The 7956-nt window shown below is 49.0% G+C and overlaps 1 protein-coding gene and 1 pseudogene across 5 annotated transcripts in view; one reads left to right on the plus strand and one right to left on the minus strand.

The window, feature by feature from the left end:
- Nucleotides 1-783: 783 nt before the first annotated feature.
- On the minus strand, nt 784-1308 carry LOC109392440 (40S ribosomal protein S26-like; annotated as a pseudogene).
- A 5061-nt stretch (nt 1309-6369) lies between these two features.
- Nucleotides 6370-7956, plus strand: part of DNMT3A (DNA methyltransferase 3 alpha) — a 103513-nt gene continuing 101926 nt past the window's right edge. For 2 of the 5 annotated variants that reach the window (XM_019645905.1, XM_019645980.1), the window contains exon 1: nt 6795-7139. The gene's annotated coding sequence lies outside the window, so the exon portion shown is untranslated. Of the gene's footprint in view, nt 6752-6794; nt 7140-7511; nt 7713-7956 lie in introns of those variants that run through there. The other 3 variants (XM_019645746.1, XM_019645671.1, XM_019646064.1) reach the window with 2 other exon arrangements.

Consider the following 7956-nt stretch of genomic DNA (forward strand, 5'->3'; position numbering starts at 1 on the left):
ACGAAGTAATCACCCCGATAAGTCTAGTACCCATCTGACACCATGCATAGTTATCACAGGATTATTGACTATATTCCATATGCTATAGTTCACATCCCTGTGACTCTTTTGTAACTACCAATTTGTACTTTCTAATCCCTTCACCTTTTACACCCATCCCCCCAAGCCCCCTCCCATCTGGCAACCATCAGAATGTTCTCTGTATCTATGAGTTTGTTTCTGTTTTATTTGTTCATTTTGTTGTTGTTCTTTTTTAGGTTCCACATATAAGTGAAATCTTATGGCATTTGTCTTTCTCTGTCTGACTTATTTAACTTAGCTTAATACCCTCTAGGTCCATACATGTTGTTGCAAATGGCAAGATTTCATTCTTTTTTATGGCTGAGTAATATTCCATTCTTCTGTATCCATTTATCTATTGATGACACTTAGGTTGCTTCCATATCTTGGCTATTGTAAATAATGCTGCAGTAAACATATGGATACATATGTCTTTTCAAATTAGTGTTTTGGGTTTCTTCAGATAAATACGCAGAAGTGGAATTACTGGGTTCTTCTTTGTCTCTTGTTATAACCTTTGTTTTAAAGTTTATTTTCTGTCGTGTAAGTATTGCTACCCCAGCTTTTTTGTTTGTTTGTTTCCATTTCAAGAAATACTTTTTCCATCCCGTTACCTTCAGTCTCTGTGTGTATTTCCATTTGAAGCGAGTCTCTTGTAGGCAGCATATATAAGAGTCTTCTGTTCTTATCCGTTCAGCCACCCTATGTCTTTTCACTGGAGCATTTAATCCATTTACATTTAAAGTAATTGGTTTTTTAAAGTATAATTTCCATTTTATTTTCCCCCCAGAGAATATTTCTTCAGTCCTTAAGGACTTAGCGCCTTACATGGGCTTTGGTGGAGGTCCTGGTGCGGCACCCACAGGTCTAAATCGGGGTGGAGCTGTTCGGTCCTTCCAGGCTTCATGGGAACAATTCCTGACTGCCTTGCTGTGAATGGCACAACTCACACAGTATTGTAGTTTCACGTACAGCTTGGGAAGCACATAGGTGTCGAAGACACTTCTGAAATGTCCCTAACAGCTGCGGCCTCTACCATGTTTCGAATGATGAACTTCTTAATGGCCTTGTCCTTGGGCATGGATTGGCTGCAGTTGGTGCAATGTATAGGCTGCACATGACCGTAGCCCTTCTTGGCACGACCCTTGTTCCATCTTTTCTTTGTCATCTTGGAAGCGAGGACCCAAGAGAGGTTAAAGTAATTGTTGATAGATGTGTAGTTATTGCCATTTTATTATTTTTTATCTTTTTTTCTTACCTTCTCCTTAAAGAAGTCCCATTAATATTTCTTGTAGCGCTGTTTTGGTGGTGATAAACTTCTTTAGCATTTTCTTGTCTGGGAAGCTCTTTATTATCTGTCCTTTGATGCTAAATGATAGTTTTGCTGGGTAGAGTAATCTTGTAATCTTTGTTGTACATCCTTGCTTTTCATCACTTTGAATATTTTGCGCCAGCCCCTTCTGGCCTCAAAGTTTCTGTTGAGAAATCAGCTGACAGTCTTATGGGAGCTCCCTTGAGGGTAACTAACTGCTTTTCTCTTGCTGCTTTAAATTTTCACTCTTTGTCTTTAACCTTTGGCATTTTAATTGTAATGTGTTCTTTGGGTTCATTTTGTTTGGGACTCTGCACTTCCTGAGCTTGTGTGCCTGTTTCCTTCACCAGGTTAGGAAAGTTTTCTGTCATTATTTCTTAGGTTTTCAATTTCGTTCTCTCTCTTCTCCTTCTGGTACCCCTAGGATGCGAATGTTGGTAAGCTTGATTTTGTCTCCAAGTCCCCTTAAATATCCTTTTTTTTTTCTTTTTGCTGTTCTGATTGTTTTCTGCTACCTTATCTTCCAAGTCGCTGATTTGATCCACTGCTTCATCTCATCTACTGTTGATTCCTTCTAATGTAATCTTCATTTCAGTTATTTTATCCTTCATTTCTGATTTGTTCTTTTTTATGTTTTCTATCTCCATTTTTATGTTTTCTGTCTCTTTGTTGAAGTTCTCACTGAGATCTTTGAAAAAACTGTATAACCAGTGGTTTCAACCCTGCACCTGGTAAATTGCTTGTCTCCATCTTCTTTAGTTCTTTTTCGGGAGTTGGGTTCTGTTCTTTCATTTGGAACATGTTTCTTTGTCTCCTCATTTTGGCTGCCTTCCTGTGTTTGCTTCTATGTATTAGGTAGAGCTGCTATGTCTCCCTGTCTTGGTAGAATGGCCTTATGTGGTAGGTATCCTGTGGGCCCAGTGACACAGTCTCCCTGGTCACTAGCTGGTTGCTACAGGTGTGTCCCTTGTGTGAGTTGTGTGTGTTCTCCTGTTGTAGTTGAGCCTTGATTGCTGTTAGCACATCAATGGGAGGGGTTGACCCTCAGGCTGATTGGATGTGAGAACTGGCTGTGAGGATGGTGGAGGAGCTGTTATACAGGGGCTGACCCTACAGAGCAGGATTCTCTTTAGCGGGGCTGTGATGCCTGGCCCATCTGCCTTTTGGGTGTGTTGTCTGTGGAGGTGGCCTTCTGGTGCTGTTGTGTGGTCTGAAGCTGGCCACCAATTTTGCTGGTCCTGGGGCTCTTGGAAGGTGCTCTGGTGCAGGCCAAGGTCAGCCACTACCTGTGTTCTGCCTGGGGCCATTTGGTATGAGCTACAACATGATCTGCGGATGGTTGTCACTTGTGCTGGGCTTGGAGGTGCCTGGGAGAAGCAAAATTGTGAACTGAAGCTGCCTGCTGCTAGTGCTGGACTTGGGGCTGCTTAGCAAGAGGTATGGGCGCATACCAAGATTGGATGCTGCTTATTTGGGGTTTGTGAACCCTTGATATTTTAGGAAAGCCCACAGCATTAGCCAAGAAAGGCCATTTGTATGGAAAAGCCACTGCAAGTGGCTTTGCTGGGCTCACTAATTGCATGGGGTGGGGTCTCAAGGAATCACCAGGGTGGGGCAAACAGTGTTAGCCAGGTTGATGGAGACTCAGGTATGGTGCCTGTCTGCACATGCAGGCTGGGTGAGGGGAGGGCTCAACAAAGGATCAATGGCTTTTGCCAACACTTCTGTCTGGGAGAAAGCTGCCCCTTCGACCCTCTCCACGAAGCCAGACAATTCAGTTCCTCCCCGTATATCCCTGGCACTTTTCATGTTGCTGCCCCAGCACTGGAGCTTAGAGTGAGTGAGTCCATGAGCAATAAGTTCACATGCAGACCCTTTAAGAGGAATGCCTGGGACTTCAGCAGCCCCCGGTCTCACTCAGCCACAATCTCCACTGATTTTCATAGCCAGAAGTTGTGGGAACTTCTCTTCCTGACACTGAAACCTTGGGCTGGGGAGCCTGGTGTGTGGCTTGGATACCTTGCTCCTCAGTGGGGGACCTCTGCAGCCAAGATAGCCTCCCAATTCTTAACTGACACACATGGGTGTGGGACCAGCCCATTTTGCATCACCTCCTCTTCTATCAGTCTCAATGTGGCTTCTTTTGTATGTCCTTAGTTATAGAACTTCTGTTCAGCTAGAGTTCAAGTGATTCTCAATGATGGTTGTTCTGTAGTTTAGCTATAATTTTGATGTAGTCATGGGAGGTGAGCACAGCGTTTACCTACTCTGCCACCTTGACCAGAAGCTGAAATGTAAAATTTTAAATAATGTTGTGTGAATTCTATGTTGATTATAAAAAAAAAGATTTTAAAAATGTTCCTACTAAAATAAAAAACCCATGCCATCTGTAACTAAAAATGCACTTATTCCTCTTCTCAAAGGCAAGTAATCCAAGTCCTGACCAGCTCTAAAATAAGGATCTCTGCAAAACGTGCAATACTCTCAATGAGGTCTAGGTGTGGCTCATTATCTGCAACAGTGGCTAACTTATACATTTAATCAGCCCCAAACACAAAATCTGTGATGGTGAAGAGAGATTATCCACAATGAAGACTGACTTTGGATGAGAGGAGAAGGGAAAGAGCATGCAGAGGTTGCTCTTTCCAAGGGCTCACTTCTCCAAAGTGGAGCCAGATCCTGGTCCGGCTTCCTGGGAGAATCTCTCGGTTCATTGTTCTCCATGGCTGTGCCTGAGGGCCTGCAGGACAGAAGTCCCCTTTGGGGATGCCCAGCATCCTATTAGTATGGTCATGGCTTCCTGGGGATTCCTTCAGAGGTTGAGCAATCCTTGGGTCTGAGGATGAGCTCTACTCCTCTAAAGAGACACAGACATGTAACAGGAGCAAGAAAAGAAACTGTATTTTTTTATAATATATTTAATAAATTTAATTTACAGTGTATTCTCTATTTTTATTGTGGGATATATATATATATATATATATATTTACACACACATATATGTTATATATATATATAACATAAAATGTACCATTTTCAAGTGTATAGTTCAGAGGCATTAAGCACATGCACATATTGTGCATTCATCACCACCATCAATCTCTAGAACTTTTCCATCTTCCCAAACTGAAACTCTGTACCCATTGAACACTAACTCCTCACCCCTCCCTCCTCCCAGTCCCTGGTAACCACTTTTCTACTTTGTTTCTGAATTTGACTACTCTAGTTGCCTCATATAAGTGGAATCATACAGTATTTGTCCTTTTGTGTCTGACTCACTTCATTTAGCATAATGTCTTCAAGGTTCATCCATATTGTAGTACATGTCAGAATTTCCTTCCTTTTTAAGGCTGAATAATATTCCATTGTATGTATATGGCACGTATTATTTATCCACTTATCAGTTGATGAACATTTGGGTTGGCTTTACCTTTTGGCTATTGTGAATAATGCTATTATGAACACTTGTGTACAAATATCTATTCAAGTATCTGATTTCAATTATCTTGGATATATACCTGGAAGTGGAATTGCTGGGTCAAATGGTAATTCTGTGTTTACTTTTTCTGGGGAACCACTATACTGTTTTCCACAGAACCTTTGTGATTTTAAGTCACCGAGACTTGGGGTTGTTTGTTACCACAGGATAACCTAGCCTATCCTTATTGATACTGCCCCTCACCCCAGATGATCTAGGATCAACCAGGATCCTAGTCAGGCCATAGTTGGGTAGACACAAGTGAGGGGGGTGTAGGAGCCCAAAGGCTAAATCAATTTGAGCTGGACCCAGTGTGATGCATGATGGGGAAGGCCCAGTACAGTTAGCCATCGCTGATATACCTCTTCTCAGGACCACCTGGAGGGTCCTCCTCATGCCAAAGACATCAGGGCCAGGCTCTGGAACTAACCCTGTAGCCACAGGGTTGCTTTTTACTGGACACAAGCCCCATAACATGGTCACCTTGGGCCTCTTAACCCCAGCAACCCACACATCCAAGGTTACACACATCATGGGCTCCCAATGATTTCATCATAAATAGTTCTACTGCATAGAAACTTACATTGCTCATCTTGCCCCTGATAATTTCAGCTTAAGAGCAACAATAATGTTTTAAAGGTATAGGCACTGATTTAAGAGTCAGATGGACCAGGCTTTGAATGCTGGGTTTGCTGCTTCCCAACTGTGTGGCTTTGACTAAGCCTCAGTTTCTTCATCTGTAGAGTGAGGAAAATACAAACTACCTCAAAAGGTTGTTAGGGACTAAGGGAAAAGCACCAACTCTGGTGCCTGGTGCACAGGAGGTACTCAGTAAACAGTTGCTGCTATTTGGAGGCAGTATTATATAAGCTTTTGAGGAAGGGAGAGGAATGGCGGCCATATTTCTAAACATGGTCGTCCCCTTAGCCAAGCTTTAGAGTGTTTGGGGATGTCCATCTTGATGTTAAAAGCAAAATGGCATGGGGCCTGCTATGCGCACATTAATTTAACCAAGGTTTATTGAGAACCTACTATGTGTCAAGTGCTGGGCTACAGATATGACAGATATGGCCTCTATCCTCATGGAGAGAACATGATGAGTCTCTGGAACTGGCCAGGTGGAAACCATGGATATCAGGGCCTATCATCAGTGGCATGGGGTGACCACGTGAGTGAGGGTGATCCTGAAAAAGGTCAGGACAAAGTGTACAGAGTGGTCTCTGATCTTGAGGTTCAGGAAGTGGGACAGACCAACGGACCTGGACGCATCAGAGGACTTCCAGAAGGAAAACCTCTTGGATGAAAGGTCAATTCCATGTCCTAAAGAGGTAACTCTGTTCCTCAGAGGGTGAAGGTGGTGAGGGGAAAGGGGAAAAGTACCATTGCTTTCACCGGTGAGGGCCTGGGTGCTCCTATTCAGTTGCTCCTGCCCACAAGTGGGGTGGTGGGTGCCTGTGGAAGGGAGCACACACCATGTTCTGGGTCAGAGGGCTCAGGGCACGTCCATCCATGTAGCTGAAGCACTAGGTGGAAGAATAGGGATGCACAGTGGGAGATGGCTGATGGAGGAGCGGGCAGAAGCGGGGAGCCACCCAGGGAGCCCAGCACCAAGCCCTAGAGGTGGCATTTGGGAGAGTGATGAGCAAAGGGTGGCTGTGTTGGTGAGGAAGTAGACAGAGATAACCCAAATCAGAAACCTGGAACCCTGAGAACTCGATGGGAATGAGAACAACCCCCACAGCAAAGGGGTGAGTAAGCACGAGGTTGGAGTGTAGGTGTGCACAGACTCTTAGAGCTGGAAGGGATCTTCAATGTCATTTAGTTCAACCTCCAACGCCGTGAGATCTGTCAGTCTTCCTCTACCCAACTAAGGGCACTCAACTTTACTTGGACACCTCAAGGTACGGGGAGCTCACTCCCGTCAGGGGAGCTCATCCTGTAGAGGCCCTCGAGCCTCCAGGACGGCCTGGATGGGCCTGGCGTCCCGACCTTGGCCCTGTTGAGTGGGCAGGCCTCCACTGGGCAGTGGCACCTGGGGGCGGGGGAGGGTGGCGGTGGCGGGTGGGAGTTGCGGTGCGGATGGGCCGGCGTTGCTGTCCCTAGCCCCAGTGCTGAGGCAGGCAGAGTGCAGTGGGCTCTGGTGGAGGTCGGGAGAACTGCAGGGCGAAGGCCGCCGGGGGCTCGGCGGGCTGCCGGGGGGAGGCACTTGACACCGGCCCGGGGAGAGGAGGGGCCGCTGTCCCTGCGGCCAGTGCTGGATGCGGGGACCCAGCGCAGAGGCAGCGCCAGGTAGTGGGGCGCCCGGCGGGGGGAGGGCTGCAGCAAGGACCCCGGCGGAGTGGCCGGGAGCGCGGCGGAGGCGGGGTGCCCAGGCCCAGCGCAGGGTCGGGGCGCTGCGGGGTCCAGCCCTCCGTCTCGCAACGTGCGGGGACCCCCAGAGGGCTGCGGAGGCCGGGAAGTCGGACCGCGGGCGCTAGCACTGGCCGCGCACCCAGGCCGCTCCCGCCGCGTCGCCCCAGGGACCCCAGTCGGCGCTGCCTCCCGGGTGGGCTCCGCAGCGCCCGGCCGGGGCCAGCGCTGCCACGGGGGGCGAGGCCTGGGCCGGCCGGCGGCCGGAGGGAGGGAAGGAGGAAGGCGGAGAGAAAAAAAAGGGGTGGGAGGGGGGGACCCGGCGGAGGAGGCGGAGAGAGGGAGCGCGACAGGGATCGGAGGGAGGGAGCCAGCGAGCAAGGCAGGCAGGCGGGCCGGGAGGGAGGGACGGCGCTCGGGCGGCGGCGGCGGCGAGAGCAGAGGACGAGCCGGGACGCGGCGCCGCGGTACCAGGGCGCGCAGCCGGGCCGGCCCGACCCCACCGGCCACACGGTAATGAGCGCCGCTGCTGGCGGCCCGGGCGGCCGGCCCGGAGGCGGGCGGGGAGGCGGGGAGGCCGGGCGGGGGGCACGGAGGTAGGCAGTGCCTGGCTCGGGGCATGCTCCGGGACCCTTGCAACTCGGTGCCGGGCGCTCGCGGGGCCAGGGCTGCGGGCGGGGACGGCGGGCCGGGCTGGCCGGGGCGGCGCGGGGCACTGGAGGGTTTGTTTATGTCCCCGCGGGCTCGGCAGGCGCCC

Source organism: Hipposideros armiger, unplaced genomic scaffold, assembly GCF_001890085.2.
Source record: "Hipposideros armiger isolate ML-2016 unplaced genomic scaffold, ASM189008v1 scaffold_0, whole genome shotgun sequence".
Classification (NCBI taxonomy): domain Eukaryota; kingdom Metazoa; phylum Chordata; class Mammalia; order Chiroptera; family Hipposideridae; genus Hipposideros; species Hipposideros armiger.